Source organism: Coturnix japonica, chromosome 1 (genome assembly GCF_054131305.1).
Source record: "Coturnix japonica strain WE chromosome 1, WE-NBRP24, whole genome shotgun sequence".
In the NCBI taxonomy this organism is placed as follows: Eukaryota; Metazoa; Chordata; class Aves; order Galliformes; family Phasianidae; genus Coturnix; species Coturnix japonica.
The window spans coordinates 90,693,686-90,718,402 of NC_140663.1; the positions used below are offsets into that span (position 1 = coordinate 90,693,686).

Genomic DNA, 24,717 nt, shown 5'->3' on the forward strand with positions numbered 1-24,717 from the left:
TGCTGTTGTTTTGCAAAAGAATTAAAAAGCCAATAGAATTTTTTGGTCTTCTACCGTTTATTTCAGAAACAGCTCTTAATGAAGCTAAGTAGTCACTGGGTGGTAGGAAAATCCTTGTCATGAGGTAAAAATGGCTAGATAGCAAAACCTAAAGTAGAAATATACAGTTAGTTTCCTCTATATCAAAACCAGCACAGTGGTATGCTCCATTATTCCGTGATTGGAGAGCTGCTACCCAGTAAATGTACTGATGAGTTGGAAAGAAAGTTAGGCAGGAAGATGGTAACATCTCCAAATGGCATGATGTACTTACTATATTGCACAAAGTCCTACACACATTATAAGGGAAACTCCAAAACTCTCTGCATCTGTGGATGTATTCAAGGTCAGGCTGGATGTGGTTGTGGGCAGCCTAGTGTAGTGGCTGGCATCCCTGCCCACAGTGGGGGGGTTGAAACTGGATGGTCTTTAAGATCCTTTTCAACCCAGACCATCTATGATTCTATGAAAAATGAACCCGCAGAACTATGGAAGTGGATGGCATAATTTCAAATGAAATTCAGTAGTGATGCAGGAAAGCTAGCAAACACTGAAAGAGGTCATTTGAACTATTTATGAACTATGTTATGTTCTAAACAAATTAAAAATATCAGGGCAGAAGATCAAGTCATTGTAGAAAATTTGATAAAGTCTATGATCTTGGTTAAGATTACAGCAGCCTTCCCTTCCCTTCCCTCCCCCCCCCTCCCCCCCTTAAAAATCATCCAAACAAAACAAAATTCATACAAAGAATTAACTACAACAAGGTCTTATCTGTGCAATATTAATCTGCATACAGTTCATACCACAGAATGCATTGCAAAATCTCTTATTCTGACCTCTGTGGTGGTGAAAAACGACCAAAAGGAGTGAAAAATAAAACAATCTATTTCCAAATTTGTTCTATCTTTTTCCAAAGCAAAACAGTAAGAGAAGATTCAATGAAAGACAGGAGATTCCAATTTTAAATTTGTGAAAAATGTGCCTTTTCTTCATTAAGTATCTTGTAGTCTCTGCAAGAAAGGTTCATATTTGTAGGTGCTTTCATTGAGCAGGACAATTTAGATACATAAAGCCAAAATGAAATTCAAGTGCTTGTAGGATCATCCATTAAAGGGTGATAAGAATCTCATACAGATTTGTCTGCTGGCCCAGAAATCCAGGGGAGAAAGGTATCTATGAAGATCTTAGCTAAGTACTTATGTCCTGCTGTTCTCTCCATGGGGCAGGATTTTCCCTGTTTGCACTGTTGTTGAAACAGCTGAGGTAGAGCTGTGGGTAGTCCTTGTTCCTTGCTTATATTATAATTTTTACTTAGCAAAGTTAAAGTTTACAAAATTAAACTTGTAGTTAGCCAGACTGTTCTGCGTCTGCCAGTCACATGCTTCTTGTGTCTCCCTGGAGTTTAAAGGTAAGGGTAATAGTAAATTACATATGGTGTAAGCAGATAAACTACATATTTGTGCAGGAAACATAACAGTGTTGCCATGAGCAGTCAAGCAGTCACAGCAGTGATCTCTACACAGTGTACTTGTAAACTGAATATGAGTGGAGGATGATGAAAATATGCAAAAAACATATCTGTATATAAGAAACTCATTTAAACAGATTTCTAGGAGAAAAGTGCATCATACTATTCTTCAAACAACTATAACTTTTGAAAATGTTTGAGAAAGAGTGAATTTTTGCAAATCTGTAACTAAGTTTTCGTTAAGGTGGCCATGATTCATTCCCTTACTGTGAGGGAGGTAGTTTACCAACTAGGTGGAACATCTTTTTAAGTTGGTGTAGGTGGAACATGCTCATTCTTTTCTGCTACTCAACAAAAGTACCACATTTTGCCTAAGCCTTCATTGCTGTCTAATCTTTTGCCAGATTTTTCTATATCACAGATACAGCAGGAAATATCAGAAAAGCCCCAGACCAAAGAAATGAATTGAAACCTAGCTCGCGTAACTCTTAACTACAAGGAAAGTCCCTGAATTATTCCATTACTTGTCCTCTTTGCCTCTTTCTGGAAATTGTGTGTTGCCTGAGATTCTCTCATACACTTACAAACTGCCATTAAATCTCTTCTAAATTACCTTTTCCAAGATTAAAATTGTTTCTTCATTCTATTGGCATTAAATAGTGCTCTTAATCCTCAAATACTTTTTGTTCTCTTCTATATTTTGTAATATCTGTTCCCTGGATGGACAGGCTGCAAAACTCTCACCACAGTGTGTGAGTCAAAATTCCTTTGACTGGTGTATCTCACTTTAGGCTACTTTTGGTTACAGCCTCAGTAGTCAAGGCAGAAAAGGAAATATTCTGTTACATTTTGTCTGGTGTTTATCTCCATGAATCAATTTTATGTAAAAAAAGATGTCCAGTACACCCTGTCTTCCCCAACACTTTCTGAATATACTACTCAGTACTTTACCATAATATTAAAATAGAAGCGCAAGAGTTTTTGTTAACTGTGATCTCTTCTTCAGCATTGCACTTTCCATGTATTTTCTAAATCCAGCCAATGTTACAGTTTATTCTTCTAAAATTTAAAACGAACTCCTTATCATTCAGATTTTTTTTTTTATCTATCTCTCTCGATTCTCTATAATGTTTACCATGAAAATTAATCAGTTCTTATGTTTGTTTTTTGTTTTGTTTTGTTTTTCAAAAACTTTCTCTCAAGGTACTGTATAAGGTACAAATACTTATTAACAGCTTAGTTATCTACAGTTAAACATGTTCTGATAACATTTGTAATATGCAGGCATGAAGTAAAGGTCTCAATTTGTGACATTCAGGACCCCAGCAATTAGTTTACTTTGTGTTAATTCCTCATCAGTGTGGGATGTTCCCTGTTTCATTTGTAAAAGGCATACTGGTTTTGTTCCCCAAGCTGGCACTGGCACCACTCACTCTGCTTTTCCCCCTGGTCTTCTTTCAGAGCTGCTAACGGCACAATATCAGACATTTCTGCCATGATTGGATGAAAGTCATTTCAATGCAGACTGCTCATGTACAAACTTAAATTCAAAAAACAGTTTGGTATAGCTATGAAAGACTCTTCCGAAAATGTCAAATTTCATATATGATGTGCATATGCTTACTTAAAAATTTACTAATTACAGTCACTTAAAATATTAACAGTTTCAGTCAACTTGATAAGTCTTTTATAACATATTGGATGATGATTTTATTTCTGTGCAACCTCTGACAATCTTTATTTTTCTTATTTCAACACTGATTTGTCCTGATGATTCAGGACTATTTTAGAGTAACAGTGAGACTCTTTAATCTTATGTTAAGATTTCCTTTTATTAACCTCCACTAGTCCTCAGTAAAGTCAATATTTATCCATAAATATCTTTCTCAGTGTCATCTCAGGTGTCATCTCTTTCCTGTGGTAGATGCAGGGAAATAGCACTGAAGTTGTGATTCTGTGATTCTGTGTGATTCTTTGATGCTTAGAGTAAATTCTGATTGTAGTCCTGAAATGGAGAAGTGAGTGTGACTTAAACAATGGACATGAATGGTTTTGCACAGAAAAATAATTTGCTTGAGATCACTTTAGCTGATTTATTTTTGAGAGAAATGGTGGTCTGTGACAGAAAATGATATCTGTTTTGTTCCTTTGTGAAATAAGCTGCAATGTACATAAGTACTGTGGATTTTAATTCCAATCATATTCATATCATATGTGAAACTCTTAGAAATCAGATGAAAAATCCTATTTTCAGAGTAGACATTAAGAAAATTAATTTCTTCCCTTTTAGGAGTAGAATGCAACTTGTAGGGACTCAGTGTGTGAACATTCCAGGACATGCCATCCTGGGCACAAATAATCATTCTCATGCTCTACCTTATGAATGTGGAGTACCTCTTCAAATTTTATTATCTTTCCTTGCTTTTTTAATGCTTTTTCTTTTTGTTTTGTTTTCTTTTCCTCCAAAGGGATGAAGGTTTTCAAGGGATGCAAAATAATTGCCTTTTCAAAAAATGTGTTTTGCTGGTAAAATAAATGTTAGGAGATGAGACTAATAATGAACAGAATATTGTTTTATTAGTATTCATTTATGCCACTGTTACTTTGGGAAAGGGGGAATAATCTACAAATACTAGAGAGAGCTCAAAAAGTAGTTTTCCTTGCATATCAGGGGAAGATATTTGGTGTGTGTTAGTGCAGCTTACTGGCCAAAGTGACAAGCAAATTCACGGCATTTTAAATTGAAAGTTGCTTCTGTGAAATCAGTAGTTAAAGTAGGATCGGAGTGTAGAAGACAATTTTAAACAATTGAAACCTGTTAGAGTTGATAGAGGTAGTAGTTGCAAACCTGTCCTCTGGTATTGTTTGCTTCTTGCTGCTAGTTCCCGCTGAATAACATAAAAGTGTGTTGACTCATTTGCTGAATTTTAAGAATGAAGCCTTGTAATCAAGGCTTGATGTACTCCTTTTGTATAAAAAAAGGTCATGTGATATTGCTCTTTTCACACTGTGGCTAATGCTTCTGATATTGTATGAAGTGTTCCCTGAAAGCAATGTTTCCTATTTTATTATGTTGGCCCATGATATCAGAGGCAGATGTTTGTGATGTGGCAGTAGAGGTTGAACATTCCCACCAATATTCCATTATATTTTGTTGCTGTGTGACAGATGGCAACAGAGGAGTAGTCTAACAAAATGGTTTCTGACATGGAAGTGCTATAGAGTGAAGGTATACCACTGAATTTCTTTATATAGAAAAAAACCACACCCATTGACATTCACTGATGCATGCTGAACATTTCTGGAGACCACACAGGGGATGTGAGTGCAATGAGGCAATGGCTGGTGTGTTTCAGCTGTGGTGACAGCAACAGAGGGTCAGCTCCGCTGGGACAGATCATTACAAGAGCAGCACACAGGCTCTTGTTCATTGCTGGCAAAAATGCATTGCTAGTGGTGGTAAGCATGTTGAAAAAGAGTGTTTTGTAGTTGAGAATTTGCTCTATCAAATAGTGTTATTGTGCTCTTCATTGCTGTTGTGGTTTCCAAATAAATAGGAGGCATTACTTTTGGAGAGAACTATGTACATAGTGTGGAATTTGACCTTTACAAAACAATTGCAAAATACATTTGAAATCACTGTAATAATATCCATGGAAAACAGAGAGGAGTTGAGAAACAGGAAAGTTTTACTGAGTATAGAATAACAACAATGCATTATGCTTATTTCCTGCTCTACCTTCCATCTATCTTCCATCAGTTCCTTAAAATAGGTTATTACAATTATGTGCTATTTTCCACCTGGTAGCTTTCTTAGCAATACCCAAAGCAATTGTCTTTCCTCACAGACACTTCATATTCCTTTCTTACTGAGATCATCTGTGCTTGTCCATACTCTTACTCTGGCACCCATGAGTAGGCAGGATTGCAGAAGTACGCTGAGCAAGGAGGGCTGTGGATGAAACCTACTATGGCCATTTTTTAATGTTAAATAAAGGACTACAAATTTTCATGTTTACCTATTGCAGGCATCTGATCTACTGGAACAGAAGTATATTTTTTAAAATGCACTGCAGCTTTCCCTTCTTCAGAGAGAACACAGAAAAATTAAGGATTTTCTCAATTTCCTTGGACCCAGGAGAGCCAAAGTCAAGGCTCATACAGAAGGATTTCAAGTAGGAGTTACGAGTGGAAACTGTGGCTTCTACTTTCTTTGAGCCTCTCTGATAATTTAGAAGAAACTGTGCCATTCAAAATATCATTGCAGTCTTATAATCAGAGATTCCTTTATGCTTGGATACCTGAATCTCCTTGGTCAGTACTCAAGTTTAAATCCCTTCCAGGATGTACAAGTAATTTGTGTTAAGATAATGTCAAACTTACATTAGAAAAAAATAAGGTATGCTGTGGGGCTATCTGAAATGTAAATTTAGCCTGGACTTGTAAAGATTTTTTTAGCAGTCTTTTCTTTTAATATGTGCTGTAATTTTATAAGCCGTCTTATTGCATACATTGTTGGTATCTTGCAGCCAGCTGGTGGGTTCCAAGGCAGAGACTATCACATGCATGCATCACATGGGTTTCTGATGCTCTTGTAGATACTGCAGTCCCTAGAAAAGCCCTTTTCTGGGCTGTCATGCTTAGATATAATGATGAGATGTTCTACTTAAGAATTCAGCACACAACATAGACCTAGCTGTGGATTGTGGTGCTCCACCTTTTTTTTTTTTTTTTTTTTTTTCATAAGTAAAAGATGTGATATGTTTCACAATGATATGTTTCATCTTATGTTGTTGCTCTCAGATTGCATGTGTGAGAACACACCATCTAGAAAATGATTTACAAACATGGATGCAGCGTCTGACGGCACTTGATTTGTGAAGGACAAGGCATATGTTTGCCTTGTGGTGTGTGCTCATACATCAAAATCCAATGAAAAGTGCACTGACTACATCAGTGATAGGCCTATTACCAAATAAAAAAAGAAAAAGAAAAAAAAAAAAAAGAACAAAATGCTATATGCTATGTGGAAATAACAGAAAATTTATTGATTCTCTCTGAATGACTTATGGCTATAATGGACAGTATGAAAATCCTAAGCCAGTCTATTTTATGTTTGTAAATAATTGACTAAGAACACAGTTCTAAATTGGATAAGTGGAATGAGTTACATGCAAGGAGAGAACTGTGGAAGCTGTATGTATACAGCACGTAGCAGTCTTTTTTCACAAAGTTAAAATAAACTTTTCCATTGTTGCAACTACCCTTAACTCTACTATAATTTTCAATTCAGATATACTGTAATCTCTGAGCTCATTCTTTGTGTTTTGTATGACGGCTGTTAATTGCTTATATCACTTTTATTTTTAGTCTTGATGTATTACCAGACTGTTGTTAATATCTTATTTACTGTTCTGACCAATTTGAACAGCCTTCTACCTGACTCTTCCAGGAATGTCTAGTCTTTTCTCATCTGGCTGTATCTTCTATTTTGTCTGTCTGCAATACAGTCTTTTATCTTTGCTTCTCACAGAATCACACAGAATTACCCGGGTTGGAAGGGACCTCAAGGATCATGTAGTTCCAACCCCCCTGCCTGGCAGGGCCACCAAACATACACCTTTACTAGATCAGGTTGCCCAGGGCCCCGTCCAACCTGGCCTTGAACACCTCCAAGGACGGGGCATCCACAACCTCACTGGGCAGCCTGTTCCAGGACCTAACCACTCTTCTAGTAAAGAACTTTCCCCTAACATCCAACCTACAACTGCTTCTGACAGTTTGTTTTTTATTTAAATTCCGTGTTGCATGGTTCTACATGAGTGCCTGGGTGTATAGTAACATTAGTGCACAGGTTGAAAATGGGGACACTCAATGTCCTGAAGAGGTGACTTTGAGACACTCACACATCTCCTGGCTCCAAACACACATAGGGCCACTTATATCCTTCCAAGTTCAGGTTACCACCAAATGGAGAATTCTATCCTTTTGCCAGTGACAAGCATTATCACCAGGCTTCTGAGCTGGCTCTTAGTTTGTGTACCTTTTTAATGAGCTAGATCAGGGACTGATCCTGCTGCAATCTGATTTTTATTTATCATGGTTTACTTTCTGGATCATATTCCTAGTCCACTCTATGATGCAGCTGTAAGATGCAAGTATGAGCATAAGCAAGATGGAGGAGCAAATGACTGAGGTTGGGTAGGAGAACAGAACGGACCGCTTCTTCTGGCAGGTGCCCCCATTTATGCTGCAGTTTAAATGTCCTGAGTTCCAAACCTGGGGAGAGACAGCACATAGGAATGGCTGACTTGCACAGGGGCAGGAGTCTGCAAGAAATGTGATTGGCAACACCATCCATCTTTATATGGCGGGAGCTTCTGGCTCTCTATTTGGTTTCTATTGACAAGCTCCATTTTAAATATGGGAAAGGTATGTGAGGACTGTTAACTCAGCTGTAGAAAGTTGCTCATCCCCACTGCAGAGCATGCAGTGGTACAGGTTACAGAAAGGACTCTGGGTAATATAAACCGGCATAATTAAGCACCTTATGGATGATAAGCGTAATTACCCAAGCCCCCAGGTAGAGGCAGCTGTAACATTTGCCAAACAGAAATTCAGGTAATTGGAAGATGTGGCTGAGCACATTTAGAAATTTGCATGTTGGATTTAAGAATCTCATTCAGTCCTTCTAGCAGATTTCTTGTTAGATTTCCAATTGGGAGCTTTGTTCAGCTCCAATATTCAACCAAATACATAAAAACCACTGGGATTTGGCCTTGGGATCTGCCACGGGAGTAGCATTCCTGGATAAATCAGGATATCTTCTGTACTGTGATGTGAAAGATTTATGTGAGGTTCTCTAAGCAACTGAAGTCACCTTACTAAAACAGGTAATGCCTCTGTGCAGGGTCTATTTGAGACTGTGACTCAAAGTCACCCTGATCTAATTTACCTGAAATCCTGAGCATGCATATAGTGTTACGGTTGGGGTCATAGGTGATGTCTGATTTGTATAATAAATCCTAATCTGTTCAGTAACAATGGAGGCAAATAACCTTAACAGTACAGAATCTGAACTAGAAAGGACAGCTGATGGTGAAACAAAAGAACTGTGGTAAATGGATGGTAAATAAATTTTGTACTGTTTAATTGTGCGGTTGATTTTGGCAAAGCTGAAAAATGGGAAGCATTGCAGAAGCTTAACCACTGGTCAGTTGCAACTTATGTTCTGTCACGTTTAACTCCCTTTTGTGATATTTTTATTGTTAGGCAAAAGCTAAACCATATTTAGGAATAAATACACATCAAACACTGAAGACAGAGCTTTCTAGAAATGTAATTAAATACAGACTAAATGCTTCTCATTTTAGAATGTTTACATAAATCTATATATGTTAGTGTATAGAAATGTACATATAAATTCCTTAAAGTTTTCCCTGGAGCGATGTAGCAATTACCTGGTTATGATTTTTACATGTTAGTTTTTGCAGATGATTTATCTGATTTATTTGGCTATTAAAGGCATATTTTCCTTCTTTCTTCTTTCTTCTTTTTTAATGCTTTCACAACAGAACACAGATAGCATATGTAACAGTGCATTCCTGTAATTATGAGGGGGGAAGCACAGACAAGAGCAGACAACAAGTAGCAAGAGCTGAAGGTGAGGTAGCTACTCATTTCATCTGCAAAGAGGTGGTGGTGGGGAACAGCATGAAACCTGGGCAGAGATGTGGCCAGAGTGGCAACCAGAAAGGATATTTTTATCAGCATTGTTTCAAACCAACTCTTACAGTAAGTATGAAAAGAGGAAAATAAGCCTTTGCGGTAGTGAACCCTGACTGAATTTTGAAATATTTCTTAATAATGTGTGGGAAAGGAACTACATCTTTACGGAAGCAATTGGAGCATGTTTTGAATGTGTCCTGCTCACCTGTTTAAGTGGAATTGGATATCCAGTGACACTTCTTGATACGTTTAGTAATTGAGAGTTCGTGGTTATGATTTTGCAAATAAAAAAGCATAGGAACTTCCAGCATTGTTGAAGTACTTTGTTAATGTGGTCTGTGCTAGACATGAAACCCCTCCTTTTTAAACTCATCTGAGTGCGTATTCCATCCATTCTTTGTCTGAAAAGTAGTCAAAGATACAGATTATATAAGCCTTTAATATTCATTGTGATTTACCTCTGCAAGATTCAGCTGGTTTGCTTTGTGATTGTTTTTCCAAAGGAAATGATGCATTGTAATCAATTTACTGTGCGCAGTTTTAAATGTCAGGGACATTTTTGTTACTTAGCAGACTCATTCAGAAAGGGACGATGCAGACTTTTTGAAATAAGGCTATTTTAAGGATTAACTTCTGAGGTTCAGCATATCTCAGCACAGTATATGCTTTCTTATTGTTTGCTCCATGAATTTAAAGTGGAGTGGTGTTTTAGGCAATAGTTAAGACACATGAATTGAGGTATATTATAACATTTTTTTTTCATTCCATCACTGCTTTTCTGACTGTTCTCTCAAATGCTGTAACTGTGACCACTTTTGAGTATTGACACTGTTTGAAAGTTCTCGGGAAACAGTAAATGTTTCCTTATTACAGAAATGCGTATTTGAGTGTATAATTCAATTAAAATGTCATAATCATAAAATGTTTAAAAAGCAAACTGTTCTTTGCACTAATTTGAAAAACAAAGAAGTTTTTAAATGGAGCTCTATGTAGCTTTTGTAGATATTTAGGCCTCTCTTCACTGTTGGTTGAGTTTATTTAAAGAGCTTTTCTAGTCACCTTTGAACCCAAATGATTTCTCCAGATGTACAGAAGTGAACAATGTAAAAATCTTGCTGCTTCAGCAGAACAGGATCCAGCTGGCAGGGAACTGGATCTGCAAGTCATTGGTTACAGCTGTGTTTCGATTTATGTGATGGTTGAAAAAATAAATTACTGGATTAAATGGCTAGAAAGAGGACTCTTTGTTTAGCCGTTGTGTGGGGACTGAAAGTGTTTATGGTGCTGTTTTCTGCAGAGCCTTTGCGAAGTAAGCTGGACAAATAGACTTATTCAAAACTTCTCTGAAATGTTGCGCATTCAGCTTTATTTCTTTGTAGAAGAAACTGCGTGTTTTTGTGAATGCTGTCAGCCAGCAACCGTTTTTAAGGTCTCCTCGCCTTTGAGAGTGGCGGTAGCATTTTAGCAATGTCTCTTAGGCACTGCAGTTTATCATTGGAAGTCAGTTTCCTTTAGTTAAAGGTTTTTAAATGCAATTCTTGGCATGCACACAAATACTTGTAGGGATGCTTTCAAACTCATAACTTTTTAATAGGTTTAATATTTCAACTTTGCATACCGCTTACCTTTTGCTTTACATAATAATGTTGATGTAACCATAAATCTGGTGCACAATAATTTACAAAGTAGGCGCAGCGAAACCAGAAACTAATGCCAACTGGTTGGATTATCGTGTATCTTATTTTAAGGTTCTAATGATGTAGGTGAATAATTTTGTCGAGGTTCTGATTATGTCTTATTATACAATTCTGCAAAGATTTACATGCTTAATTTTATCAAGCCATTCTACTGATCTTGCTGAGGCTGCATTGTGCATAGAGCTCATCACTGCTTTGTTGGAGATTTTGCAAGGAAGCATGTTAATTTTTTGCACATTCTTTCTGAGGACACTGTCCTGTGAGGTCTTGTGAGCTGTCTTTCCTACTGAAGGTAGCTTGAGTTGAAGGAGCTCAGATGTCAGTTCTTGCTGTGGAGTCCCAACCAAAGTCATTGGGCATTTTGCCATTAGCTTCTTTTATGCTACAATTTCACCTCTACAACTGGATTTAAATGCCTTTGCTTATAATAAATATCACAAGACCCACAAGCGATTTCTCTTAAGTAGCTCAACTGCCTGTGAAGTGAGAGGATACCAAATGTGAATAAAAGGTTTGATACCGGACCAACAGTAGTTTTAAAGGCTGCTTGCAGATGCTATGGAAAGATAAATAGTAGAATATAACTTTCAGTCACGACAGACAGTGAGCATATAGTGCATTTTTCAAAGCTTTAGCTGGCTTTCAACATAATAGATTGCAAAGCCAGGAGCTTTTCAGCACTTATATCTGTTTATTCAGCAATATTTCCTAGCAATTATTTTAGGCTGACCGTTTAGTTTCATTTTACAGCCATAAAACAGTCAGTAGCTGTAGCTGGGTATCAGTTACATTCTATTTATTAAAACATCTCTAAAATAGTGCATAAACGTGCACAGTTCTGGATATGATTAGAACCTAATTGTTGTTCTGTCAAGATCTCATTACTTTTCTGAAAACATTTTGCACAAAACATTTGCAAAGGATTGCCTTTATAAAATCCTACAAAACGTGGACCAAGGAGAGCTAAATAACAGAACAGGAGTTTTTTTCCCAAGTCAAAAATGAAATCAGACAAGTTGGCCAAATTCCATCATAAGCTACCCTCAGAAATACCAGAGAGAGGCTTAAAATATTTTACATTGAATATTTCCCCTCCCCCCTCCCTTTTTTATTGTTGTCCCCAAGCAGCATTATTACATTGAGAACCATGCGACAGAAAGTCGTGGTGATGCAGAATAAATAACCATAATGTATCAAAAGCAGACAAAGGTGTGATTGATCTGTCTGGAATTGGCAGACTCTTTCGCTGTGTCAGGCTGTTTCTTTGATCAATGAAGGTATAGCCTCTGACCCTTAAAAAAAAATCGATGAGATTGATTGAAAGGAGAGAGAGAACTATGAGAATGCAGGACAGCTTTAACCTTCACTGTCTAGAAAATTTAAAATATTCCAGTTTTGCAGGCATTGAGCCTGCTATTTTGTATTTTCTTATTAAAAAGGTTCTCTTCTCCCCAGTCTTCTTTTGAAACTTCTTAAAACAAGGCTTTCTGAATTTTTGTCAGAAATGTTTCTCTTCAAGCCACACTGTTAATTAAAACAGGAGAGCTTCCGACTATGGAACAGACTTTTACCTTTAATTAATAGAATAATTTCTTTTTATAAACTCTGACACTTATTGAACGTGCATGTAACCAAGAATTGGTGCTCAGGAAAATAGTTCAAATAATTTCAGAGAGAATATCCATCTGAAGTTACTTGAAGTGCTCTATTTACAGGAGCAGGCCCACTATCAATTGCAACAAAAATATGGAACTTCAGGAAATAAACAACATATTTTGGTAAACCTGTTCCATGTAATCTTGAGTTTTTATCAATGAGATACTATATACTCATATACCCATGTTTTAAGGAAATAGTGAAAATGTCATATTGGAACATTTACAAAGTTAGAGTTTTAAAATACTTGCTCAGGAGCAGACTGACGATGCAAACATGCATGTTTGTTCAAAAGCAGCTATGTGAACAGTTCTTACTTCATTTTAATATCAGGCTGTTTCTTTTCTTTTAGCGATCTCCTTTCAGTAGTTGTGCAGAATATCAGTACTTTTAATACTGCTTGATCAGATGGGAATTTCACTGTTACTAAAAAATAGGGAAAATCTGGATGCAATGTTTTTAAATAAGAAATGAAGAGGTAGATTTCTGTGATGGATCAGGGACGAGATAGATGTGGAATATTTCTGAAGTCTTTATCCCTTTGATGTTCTTATGCAGAGGTGAAGGAGGTATAAGGAACAATCAGATATAGCATATGCATAGCTGCCAGTCACTCTAGCCGCCTCTCAAGTTAAATGTTACAGTTAAGGAAGCTAAAATGGTTTTCAAATGGGTATCCTTTTCATGTGCACTGTGATGAAGAAACTTTTTCTTCTGGCAGAAGAGGGATGGGGGTGTTACCCTCCTGCTGGAGTGCACAGAAAATAGGAAGATGAGAACTGAAAAATCAGAATAATGTTTGATACTGCGCTTTCCCCTTTATCTAGGACACCCTGTGATTCTGCTTAGTTCTCATCGTCCCACTCCTTTAAGATTATTTTTTTGTTATTACAGAGAATCCTTATCTTTCACACAAAGTTTATGTTAATCCTTCAAATCACCTTATTCTTACTGCCTAAGAAACAAAAGGCTCATCCTGTGTTTGGATTGGTTTTGGCCCCTGACATCCTCAACACTCCTCTTTGTCTGTCCACAAGTAATAATCCAGGAAATACTTCTTTATATCTTTTCTTTCTTTTCTTTTTTCTGCTGCTCTTGTTCGTTTCTTCCCATATGCAAGCCGCATCCTTACAGTGTGGATGTGAATGCTGTCCCCTGGTGGATGATGCTTAAAGTCTGAACTCCTGCCTGCAAAACGGAGCAGCACCCTTCAGCTAGCAGCTCGATATGCCGTCTGGTGCACGGCATTCATTTTGCATTACTAAAGGACAGTATTAAGGTTTTTTTGTATCTCATCCCACTGTCAGCTAAACCTTTCCCAGAAACGATGTGAAGTTGAGGTCATTTTTTTCCATCTGTGAGGGGTCAGTTCCTGCAACAAAGCAGTTCCTGGCTGAGGCATAAGCCTGTTTAAAGAGTGTTGATGCTCATAGCTGAATCGTTTTGAAGACCAATATTTTATATTCCCGCTAATGACAACAGCTGGATGGTGAAACGCAGCCATCAGTCTCCAGTAATAGCCCATCCTGGCTCAGCTGGGGCAGCTCCAGCATGGTAAGGGTGGCATGCGTCTCTGCCCTGGCAGGTGCCATTCCCCAGATGCATCTGCTGGCCTCAGCCTCTGTGGGGAAACACCTATGTGCTACCTCTGTCTCATACTCACTCCTAGTACTTCCAGGAGCAAAAATCCCTCCCCAGAATACCATTGCCATGGCACGGGGGAAAATTCTGCTATTTGGCACTCACAGCACTGCATGGGCTGAGGCTGTGCACTCACTCTCTCCAGCTAAAAGGCAGCTCCATGGTTAAAAAAGGTTTGGTTGTGCATGGAGTCCGAGGCAGTGGGCACACTCAGAGGTGGAACTGTAAATGTAATGGGCTTTCTTTGACTATTAGCATTTTAGTCTATCAGCAGAATACATCTGAGACTGAAATTCTGCATACTTGCTACCTGTCTAGCAATACTTGGATTTCTTCTTCCCTCCTAGTAATTGGAAGAGGGATATGTGACAATTGCCACAGCATTTTTATGAACAGCTTTTTGATATTTTCAGGACTTATTCAGGAATAAAGGATCTTAAATCAATGAAATGCAATCTTCAGACAGCGGTATTTACATGCAAGATTTTAAAGTGGCACTGCTTGTATTCAAAGCTGATGGCTCTTTTCTCCATGCATTGGGTGTGGATTTACCGTGTTGTGAATACATGAGGTGAATGACTGGACAATTCCGTGAAATTTGGCCATGCATACAAATATGTCTTTACAACTTTTTTCACACTTACCCTCAGCTGGAAATGGATTTTCCTAGTGGTTGATTAACAAGCAGTGAGTTGTTCCTAACTAGGTTGAGGGCAAGAAGAGCTGTGTGGTATTGGATTAGTTGAAGGAGCGAACGGCTTCAGATTAATTCAACTAGTCTTCTATTTGTAATCTCCAAGGAAACAGCTGAGTTGAATGTTAATTAAACAGCAGTCTTTGATCCACCCAGCCACTCCCGGAGGCATGATAATAATATATAAGCGCACACACAGCAAATATATAATAGGTGCATTTAAAGGAGTGCATCTCACCTTACCATATTCCACTCAAAACAGTATCTGTTGACCTGTTCTGATATCTTTTAAATAGGGAAAGAGAAAACAGAGAAAAAGGCTAAGTTAAACTTGGATAATCTGGAAGGCAGAACAGCAGAGCAAGTATGAGCTCCCATTTTGAGGATGTAGAAGGGTTAATGATTAGAAGAGTGGAATCAGGAAAGACCTTAAGCCCAGTTCTATGACAGTGGTAATTGAGCTGATTGATTATGACATCTCGTTTCAGACGACTATTGATTTAATCTAGTCTGCAGTCCCATCGGTCCCAGAGGTGCTCCCAAGTGAGGCTCAGCACTTGAACCTGGGTACTCTTCCCTACTCACTGTGTGGATATAAATTTCCAGAATCTGCAGCCATTTACGATTTTCACTCATCTTTATGCTTTTATTCAAATGCTTCTAATTTTGGCAGTGTAATGTTCTTAACCACTGAAGGGGCAGAGGCTGGGAAAATGAGATGGCTCAGATAGAAGAAGTGGTTTTTTTTCATTTTATTTATTTATTTATTTATTTTCAAAAGAAAAAAGAAAAAAAACCAAGACAGAGAACCAGGGCAATGTGTCTAGTATTTGCATCTGTTGTTTCTGATTCGTAGAGCTAGCAAAGGCTGCTGTTGGAGGCAGTTCACAGTGCTGTATCAGTAGGCAGTTTGCTGTATGCGCACGTTCAATTATTAAAATAGTAGATATTTTTTTCTTTCTGTCTGATAGCCACAGCAGGGTCATGACATTAATTTATCCAGGGTATTGTGGGTAACTATACAGAATAAAAAAGCATAAAGGACACAGATGCTGGAGCAGCAAAAAATGGATGGGTCTGAGCAAAAGGAGATTAAGAGACGATGACCAATATAATGTACATATAGCAGTAAGAAGCCAGCATCCGTCACAGACTATTGATGGCAATAAGTATTTTAAGCCATGCTGTGCATGTGTTAATTTTTTAAATTTTTTTTTATACCTCTGTAAATGCTAAACTGAATGCTGTAATCCTGTATTTTCTCAGTTTCCCAAATCTGATTTCAGTCTCACTTTTCTTGTCTCATGCTTGGCGCTCTCCTCTCACTCTGTCTCTGCCTGTGGGTGTGTGTCTGTCTGTGTCTTTCTTTGCCTTTCCCTCAGATCACAAACTTAACTGTTTCCTAATTGTCTACTTTCTTCTGTCCTTTCTTGGAGACATTAATTACCACTATGATGACTGCTCATAATCGTGTATGAACCGGACTCAGGGCAGGCACCCAGCATGTTGCCTTCCCCTGGGATGGTGTGTTGCTTCCTGCAGACCCCCAGAAATGGGTGGGTGCCCTTGGTGTTGGCTGCCAGAGGGCCACCATGGCAGGGCTGGGGTCTGCCAGCAGTCTGGTGCCGCCTGCCTCGGCCAGCCCAGGGAATTGGCTGGAGCAGGGCCATCACCTGCCCCCCTCTGGTGCAGTCTCTGTGCTGCGAGCCACAGGGCTGTGGCGAGGTCTGGAAAATAATTCACAAATACCGGTGGCATAAATCAGGAAAAGCGGAAAGATTGTCAGTGCCATAAGTCATTGTAGTACCTTGTCTTAAGAACAAAGGAACAAGGTGGAAATATACACGGTAAGCATGCTCTGTGGATTCTCACAGCCTGTCATACAACCTGTGCCTGTGTCACAGTTTGCAGTCTCTGTGCTTTGTTCCGGGTTGGATGGGTTATATACACCTCTCGAGTTTGTGTCCGTGGATGTGTTTGATGCATGTGTGTACACACAGACCTCTTTACCAACACGGCAAATAATACACAGATAAATACACAAGCGGGGATCAATCACGCATTTTCAGTTTATTGTACCATACAGTGTGTATGCAGTGCCATTGTTCTCTCACCGTGCTTGCTCAGAAACATGCAGCTTGTATTTCTTTATTATTATTATTATGATTAACTAAAAAGTCCAAAAAAAAAAAAAAATTTTTTTTTTTTTTTAGTCCAGTTAAATACCAACTGGTGTCTGGGAACGCACAATTTCAGCACAGTGAGCAGTGATTCAGACCCTGGCAGTGTTTTGGCTATGAGACAATTCCTACTTATAAAGAGCACAATGAGGAGGGGAGATATAGCATTAATTTTAAGGAAGATTAATATTAGTCTTTTTAATGATCATGGCTCTCTGAAGAATCCTTATAGCTGCCGAGAGCTGTTGTGCCCTTCCCACTAGTATTTATTCAAGCAAAGGAAAAAATGAAGAAGGCGTAGAATAAACTAAGTCTGTTCAAGAATTACTGGCATTATTTCTCCCTGCATCACGTGTGAGCCGGGTTGCCTGCTATTCCTGAGGCAGAGGATCGAGGATGAAAGTCTGTGTGTCAGAGCCTGTTTTCACAACTGCATTTGGAGATCCGTCTTATTGATTAGGAAAAAAAGGGGGTGGGAATAGGAGTGTGAGGTGAGGGGAGGACCGACCGACTACTGGCTTATTGCAGCTCAAGACATTTTCTTCCGGAAAGATGTCAAACAACTGAGACACAGCAACAGAGGAAGTAGAAAGGTGGAAAAATAAGAAGAGGGACCCTTTGGAAGAAATGAAGGCATTCCTTATGAGAGCCTTGAGGCTTTTTTTTCTTCTAACATCTGACCCACAAGGGCTAGAGTGACAGCGTCATGCAAATGCTGCAGTCCAGCAGGTCTGAGAGAGGGTGGATGCTAGAGAGTGAGTTAATGTTAATGATGAGTGCAGTGAAAATACCAGCCGATACCACCCCCTCCACACACAACTGCTCTGAGTCAGCATCCGCCGCTTTGCCTTGCCTTTTTGTGCGTGCGTGTGTGTGTGTGTGCATGTGCGCGCGCATGTGGATGTGTGTGTGTGCGAGTGTTGGTGACCGTGTGTGTGTGTGCACGGGAGGTAAAGCCAGTCAGTCAGTGAGAAGCAAAGGTACGTTTGAGAGCAACTAAAATCTGACTGATTTCCATCTTCAGAGCATCAGATGAATTCCCTAAAGAGGATGGGTCTATGCGATGGGGGTGGTATAATTATGTTAATGTCATATTTATAGAGGGGAGAGATTTTTCATTCTAATTATTGATTTGAAAGCTGCGGTCAAAATTGTTTGTTAAATCATGATCAGCTTGCAAGAAAGAAAGAAATGGAATGAAATGCAGGGACTGCTATACATATATATCTCATATATATATATATATATATCTTGTTTCGTTTAACTATTTTGTGTCTGAGGCATAACTGATTGAACGGTGCACAGTGACAAAGGAACGGCTCTTATGTAATGTTGCATTCTGTCATCTACTGAAATATTTTAAATAAGCCAAAATGTTCTGAAATCTGAGGTAGCCTTCTGGAGGGGAGAGTGAAGGGCAGGGTGGGGGTGGGGGGCACTGGCAAATCTTTTCTTCAGCAGCGCTCTGTGTGCAGCTTTCTTGTAAATGGATGATTCACCTGTTCGACCAGCAGAGATTCTAATTCTTCCCCCCCTTCTTCTCTTTTTTCCTTTTTAAAGCTGAACGGCTTCCCGAAGAGCACTGAGTTTTCTATACCAGATTCTGCTCCAGTGGCTAGGACCTTTATGGCTGCTGTTTCTTTTGCTCTGGGCTCTGATGGAAGAGGAAAAAAAAAAAAAAAAAAAAAAAAAAAAAGCCACTGTGGATCCCGTCCCTAAAGTAGAAATTTTCTTTTTCCTTCTGCAAACAAGGCTAAAGATCGGAGGAGAATGAATACGAAAGTAATTTGGGATCGTGGTCGTGCCATTAAAAGTGTTCGGCTTCAGAAAGAAATTGTTTGGGAAATCCGATTATTTCTTCTCACTGTATCAACAGTATTTGAAAGTTTGTGTTCTTTGAGTAATCTGGTGCAAGAGACAACAATCTCCGCATGTCAGTGTTTTCTACAGTTTATGGTGCGAAAGCTCGCTTTGACATTGAAACGAAGAAGCTTTTGCTAGCAGTCTGTAAAAGGATTAAATGTTGAACGTGGGGAAGAGGCAAAAAGTGAATACATGCCCAGAGGTTATCCTTGCATCGAGGAGGTCTCTAAAGTACTCTGTAACCTAGGGCCCAACCGAACAGGAGGACTGAAAGTATAAAGGGGAAATATTGCGATTAGAAACCCCTTCATATGCATTTAATCCTTCTTTAAGGCATTAAAGGAAATAGAATCAAATGGTTACTGTATGAATCTGCTGGAAGAAGCAGGTTTTAACCCATTTTTAGACGCCTCCTTCCGATGCATTTTAATATGGCTACTTGTGTGTCAAGGCAGTGAAGATTTTTGCTGTGCTCTTTTCTTTTTGCTTTCAAAAGTTAAGGACTGTAAGAAAAGTCTGTTCAGTCAGCTGATACATTGTCTTGAATGTATGTATGTGTCTTGCCTGCTTATTTGATCTTTTCTGCCCCCTACGTGAAAGTGCCTTGTGTTTATTTGGGTGGGAGGAGGGGTTGCTGATTGGGGTGTGGGGGCGGGCAGGTGGTTGCTTTTTGTTTTGGTTTTGGTTTGGTGTAGTTGTGTGTTGTTTTTGTTTGCTGTTTTTTGTTTGGTTGTTTTGTTTTGTTTTGTTTTTTTTACAATAGCAGTGAAAGTTTTGCTGACAGCAATTATGACTACTAAGCAATTCAGATTATTGGAAGACGAATTCTACTGGATCATATCAGACTTTTCCTAGTCCCTGAGACCCTAACTTGTGAGGTTTTGTAGCAACAATCACAAGTCAGGCTCTTGGGACCTAGGCGGAGGGGAACCAGCAGCTTTGGACTATGATTGTTTCTCTGCAGAATTTAGAGAGCCAAAGGAGCTTTCCCTGTCTGGAAGGGAAAAAGGAAAATACACCTTTGTTAATATATTGGAAAATATACTAGATGTTAAACACCAGACCTGTTCCTAAAAGAAAAAAAAGCTGTTATCCTTTGTGCAGCTTTAGCATGCTACCTGTTTGTGTTTAGAAAACTGGACTAGATGCCATGTAACTAACATTTACTATTAAAATTTAAACTGAATGCCAGTTCATACCACCTCAAAATAGAACCAAAAGAACAACACCAAAAAAATAAAAACAAAACACAAAAGCAAGCAAACAAACAAACAAAGAAAAAAACCCACCCGCCCACCAGGTACTAAAATATACTAAAGGTTTTCAACCATAACATATCATTACAGACATTTCTGGTAGATAATTATCACAAAGTGTATTTTCAGCTGGATTGCTACAGTGTTTAATTAACTTTTAAAACATGAAGCGCAAAAGCTGATGTTTGAGGCCTAGAAAGCATTCATTCTTTTGATGTTTGAGTAATGATTTCAGTCTACAGGAAAACTGTTGCTTAGCTTTTCCTGTAACAGGGGACAAAGACTGTTTTACAGTAGTTGCCATTATTTTTCTTTGTCTAAGTGAGGATATAATATCACATTTTAAATTATTGTCTCCATTTAAATATTAATCTGGTAGAGAACATTGGTGTAAAAATCGTACTAGAGCATTAATATCACTTCACTCACAGAAGCACATTCTGTGTACCTGTTAAATTTAAATGGAGCTGGCAGCAGTCTGAGAATCAGATTCAGCCTCAATCCTCTTTGTCACTTTTTGCATTTTTCCTCCCACTGGCAATAGCATACTGCATTTTAGGTTGTCCCCAGTATGCTAAGTACTTCACTGATTTTGCATAGGAAGATTTATAGGGGCGTGAGTTGTTCTGCACCATTCATTGCTTTTAAACTTCTGATCTGTTGTGCATAGTTTGATCTGTATTTCTTAACATTTTATAGGTGGGTTACTTCTAATTCATTTTTCTCTGTTTCCTGTGTCTAAAACAAGATGCTGCAGGACCTTGTTGATACATCAGATTTCACTGAGACAAAGGCTTCATACAGATCAGGCATCCAAACTATTTGTTCATTTCAGAAATGGTATTTTGGCTGCAGTGTTTTTTTTCCCCTTGTGTGGGAGGAATTGTGTTTTACTGTAAGCGTCAATACTTTTGTTAAAATAAATTGTTCTTATCTGTTAGCGTAATACTTTTTCTTCTTGTCTTGTTTTATTAAGAGGCAGAAACTATGCGCTGTGCATAGCTTTCAAGTTGCTCAATGTATAATTAGTGCTTAAATAGTCATAAAAATATTGTCTTACCAATTATAATGATGATACAGTTCCTGTAAAGATGCAGGGTTTTTTTCATCATAACCTGTCAATCGCACATACTCAGAACACTCAAAAGAGCTACCTGAAAACATTCAGTCATGGAAGTAATTTCTTGCTACACAGATGTATTATTGAATGCCACTGACTTCTATTCAGATGATGTTAGAGAAGTAGATACGAATTTGTATGTGAAAAACTAATTCACTCAGCTAGGTGCTATGCCAAGAAAGCAGTTTGGTAGCAGTTGACATGTATTATGTATGGTACTCATCATTTTCAGTCCTGAAAAGGGTGTACTTGAGGCACTTCTCAGGTGAACACACTCTGATTATTCAAGCTACGTAATGAGATAAAACTATATTGCGTGTAGGTATGTGCATGTTGGTATATAGTTTAAATTATGTATAGAATTTATCAAAATAAAAATCCTAATATATTTAATCAGATATACAATGCCCACATCTGTACATATGAAAGACTGTGGATTGCATTTATTTTTGAGTCAGCAAAATTTACCTGAATGTGCATAGTTGATATTCAGCAGACATTTTGGTTTAGTACTGTATTGTATAATGCATGTGAAAGTATAGTATGAAATGTCCATCTCTATCAGTGTGAAGATTTCAAGTACTTTTTTTCTCCGCAGTGAAGTGAAAATGAAATGAACCATGAGAAACTCCTACCTGTCTTATTTGGTGCTACAGCAAAAGCTGTGAATACACAGTATTGCTTCTGCATCACTGGGATAGCTCTGGTGCCTCCTCTCTGCCCATAGTACTTGCTGCTGCCCTTGTCATATAGATGAAGAAGTTGGTGCATTGCCATCCTTTTTTTCTCCTCCCTCTTTTTCCCCAGTTTCAACGCAGCAAAACCAACCTCTAGCACACATTAAACTTCTTGTGGTGGGGCAGAGGTAGTTGTAGGGGAGGAAGAAACCCAGCCTTTGCTCGGGCAGAATTGCCATCATGATCAACATGTTTCCCCAGCCTGGAACTATGTGACAGTGCCTGCAGACACCTCACAAAAAGCAGTCTTATTTATACTTCATCAATGTATGAAAGCTGTACCTATGAGTGCAAATAAATGGAAACACCACTGGTAGACTACGCATAGCAGTATGTGCAGAATTTCAATATACTTCCATTTCTACATGACTTTTTGCTCTTCCAGTACAAAATGCTTCTAAATGATACTTAATATGTGATTTCAGAGTAATCAGCTTGTGCTACAACAAAAACAAAAAACCAAAACACAAGCTCTTGCAAAGAGGAGAGAGAGAGAGGGACAGAGAGAGAGAGAGAGAGAGAGAGAGAGAGAATGAAAATGATGTGTGTTGCATACAAAAAAGGAATGATATTAACAATTCGATGAATTCCTAGTTGGTAGACCAGACTGAGCCAGACGCATATATTAACGGCTGTCTGCTGCTGATGTGAGCCTGCTCAATGCGGTGGAAATGAAGGATCACCTAGTCTCTGACACCAGCTTATTTGTACATTTTAATTTTAAAAAGGAAAATCACTGTTTTACATAAACATCTTAACCCCTGCATGATTTTCTTTCTTTTTTTCTCCCTCATATTGTTTGCTAATTTACTGTCAACTTAAAGTGCTGTTTAGCTACAGCCCAACCAAACATCAGTCAAAAAAGAGAAGGAAGTATTAGCTTCTCTTTTGTCTGCCATGTACAACTGGGTTATTATTATGATAATTGTCTACTTTAATTTTTAGTCTTCACGAGAGATGCAACAATTTTCCAGAACTTCGTTTCTGAAGCGTTTTAAGTTTCAACAAGATACTGTTTCATTTTAAACCTAAGCCAGAAAAATCCTTTACAGATCAGGCTAGCATGATTCGATCAGTACTTTTCCTTAACCTGAAAATCTTTAATGCCTTAATAAAATATTACATTTAGGGGACAGAATTTCTATTCGAACCATATAAACACTGGGATCCATTAATATAATGTTGAAGACTGTTACATGAGTCAGGGGAATTCCAATCCAAGTTAATTACTTCTGGAATTAGAGGAACTAATATTTTACTCAAAGTTGTACAACAAGAGTCTACAATTATCACATTTCAGAGCATTGCTCTACTCATTTGATGAAAAATGTCAATGAAATTTAACATAAGATGTTACACATTTCCATGGGTAATGAAAATCAGCACATTCACTATTAGCCAACACAACATTTTTGGTGCATTAATATGCAATGCAGCAAAAATTTCTGTAGGCAGCAAATTTAGCCATCATTTTGATTTGCCCATATGATGATTATGCTCAGTTCCTGACTGGATAGTTAATTCCACACTGAAATGCAGCCATCTCTGCACAGGAACTGTCTGTAGTGCACAAAAGAAAAAAAGAAAAAAAAGATATAAAAAGGAAAAAGAAAGATCCCCTCTCTAGGCTAGTCAGGTAGTCATAAAGAGATGTGTAACAGAAAAAATATCTGGAACCCTATAAAAATGCCAGCTGAAGCTGTATCACTCACAGAATAGATTTTATTCATTTTTCTGTTCAAGTATTTTTTTGCCCCATGTATATAAAACGTTTATCACCTTGTTTTTCTTTCCCTGATACTTAGAGTAGGTCATCTTCAGCGTTTGTTGTGTGCTGCATCATTCCACCTCACAGCACCACCAGAGTTATTCTTACCTGATGAGTTATATTCTTGCTGGCACCTAACTGTATTAATTTTTTTGCTAAGCTATGTTTTGCTTACAGTGCCTGAGTAACAACAGGTGGATGGGCTATGGAATCCCACGACAGTAAGTGAACACAAGATTGTTAAGATCAGCAATGTTAAAATGATTTTATCTTTATTAACATTTTTAATCTAATAAGTAGGATTTAAAACAAATCAGAGAATCATCCAGTTGATTATACAATAAAGTTTATCTGGTTGGCTTTTGGGATTGTTATCATTATTCCTGTTCTTGCTAATTTAGGAATTAAGGATTACTTAGTAATTGCATGGTAAACTAGATACAGTAAATGATCATTTGAATAATACAAGTATCCTACAGGGAAAAAAGGCAGATAATATTCTATACTTTTTTTGTACTTGTGAGTTGTTACAAGCAGGTCCTGATTTTCTGCTAGGGACGCATATTTATCTAAGTGGCCATGCAATCCAACAAGATTGTGCTGAGCGGTTTAAGGCTGGTATTTTGGGCTATGGTTTTTGGGAAGTTTTCTTGCACCACCCCCACTCCCAGCCTCTTTTCTTGGATGTGTGCGTGTTGTGCATGGGAAGGTATGAAGGAAAAACAGCTATTCAGAAGAGACATGTCCCACCCCTTTAATTAAGATTTTCCTGGACTGTAAAAACACTGGCAATGTGTAAATCTCATTAGGTAAGGTTTTTTTTGTTGGTTTGTTTGTTGTTTTTTTTTTGTTTTTTGTTTTTTTTTT

At 38.1% G+C, this 24,717-nt stretch overlaps 1 protein-coding gene across 38 annotated transcripts in view; it reads left to right on the forward strand.

Annotated features, from left to right (window-relative positions):
• LOC107322457 (uncharacterized) overlaps positions 1 to 24,717 on the forward strand; it is a 416,365-nt gene that overhangs the window by 303,001 nt on the left and 88,647 nt on the right. For 2 of the 38 annotated variants that reach the window (XR_014938938.1, XR_014938930.1), the window contains one exon: positions 18,667 to 21,171. The exons of 34 other annotated variants lie outside the window; for them this stretch is intronic. The gene's annotated coding sequence lies outside the window, so the exon portion shown is untranslated. Of the gene's footprint in view, positions 1 to 18,666; positions 21,172 to 24,717 lie in introns of those variants that run through there. 2 more of the 38 variants (XR_014938951.1, XR_014938979.1) reach the window with 2 other exon arrangements.